Genomic DNA, 1,309 nt, shown 5'->3' on the forward strand with positions numbered 1-1,309 from the left:
ATGGCAATTCCGAACAACAGCAATGCCAGCCCGTTTCTTCTTCATACTGATGGATTTCCCAGGACTGGAGACTGCTCATTGCTGGACAGTGATTCCTGTCTGCTTCATCTACATTCTCTCTTTGCTGGGCAACATCACCATACTGTACATTGTCAAGACTGTGCCCAGCCTCCACACCCCCATGTACCTCTTCCTCTCCATGCTCTCAATGGCTGACCTGGGCCTCGCAGCTTCTACACTGCCTTCCATGGCAGCCGTCTTTCTCCTGAGCCAAAGGAAGGTGGGAGCTGCAGTCTGTTTTACACAACTCTTCTTCATCCACACATTCTCAGTAACTGAATCAGCTGTGCTGTTGGCCATGGCTTTTGACCGCTGTGTGGCTATCCGAGAGCCCTTACGCTATGCCACCATCTTCACCACCAAGTGCATCAGGGCCATTGGGCTGGCCAGTGTGATCCGTAGTGCTGCCCTTCATCTGCCGCTGCCCGTCCTCCTTGGAAGACTGCGGTTCCAGCCTGTGAATGCTCTGTCTCACTCTTATTGTGTTTACCCTGATGTTCTAAGGCTGGCCAGTTCCAGCACTCTTGTCAACAGTGGCCTTGGGCTCTTTGTCATGCTCTCCACATTGGGGGTGGATGCTGTCCTCATTCTCCTCTCCTATATGCTAATTTTGAAGGCAGTATTGAGCATTGTTTCCAATGCTGGGAGGCTGAAAGCCTTCAATACTTGCATTTCTCATATTTGTGCTGTACTATTATTTTATACCCCAGTGGTCAGCCTGTCTATGATCCATCGCTTTGGGGAAAAGAAGCTTCCAGCTCAGATATACATGCTTCTCTCCTATCTGCACTTTCTTCTACCTCCAATGCTCAACCCAATTGTCTACAGTGTCAAAACCAAAGAGATTCGAGTATGCATTCTGAAGATGCTCCACCCCAGAAAGCGCTGAGCCGCAGGGATAAAATTTTGGTTATGATAGTCAGCCTATTGTCTGAAGACGTCTCCGAGAGGAGGCAGAGATTACCTTCCATCTGATCTATCAATTGATTCTTCAAAAACACTGACCTAAATACATTATGGTATTTTTCAAGCTATCAATACAGTGCCTGCTTAATGAAAAAAAACAATAAAATAAAACATTTCATATTTGAAAAATTCATTATCCGTCTCTAAAAATCTCAGACTATTACAGGGGAAACTGACAGCTTCCTGAGAGTATCATTTTCATGTAAAAGCAAGCAAATTAGAAGAGTAGGATTCAAACATGACATCTAAGATCACTTCCAACTGAAAATCTAGCATCATACAA

General features: G+C 45.4%; 1 pseudogene; it reads left to right on the forward strand.

The window, feature by feature from the left end:
* Positions 1-949, forward strand: LOC130860831 (olfactory receptor 51G1-like; annotated as a pseudogene).
* The last annotated feature ends 360 nt before the right edge of the window (positions 950-1,309 follow it).

The sequence above is a fragment of the Hippopotamus amphibius genome, chromosome 9 (genome assembly GCF_030028045.1).
Source record: "Hippopotamus amphibius kiboko isolate mHipAmp2 chromosome 9, mHipAmp2.hap2, whole genome shotgun sequence".
Lineage (NCBI taxonomy): Eukaryota > Metazoa > Chordata > Mammalia > Artiodactyla > Hippopotamidae > Hippopotamus > Hippopotamus amphibius.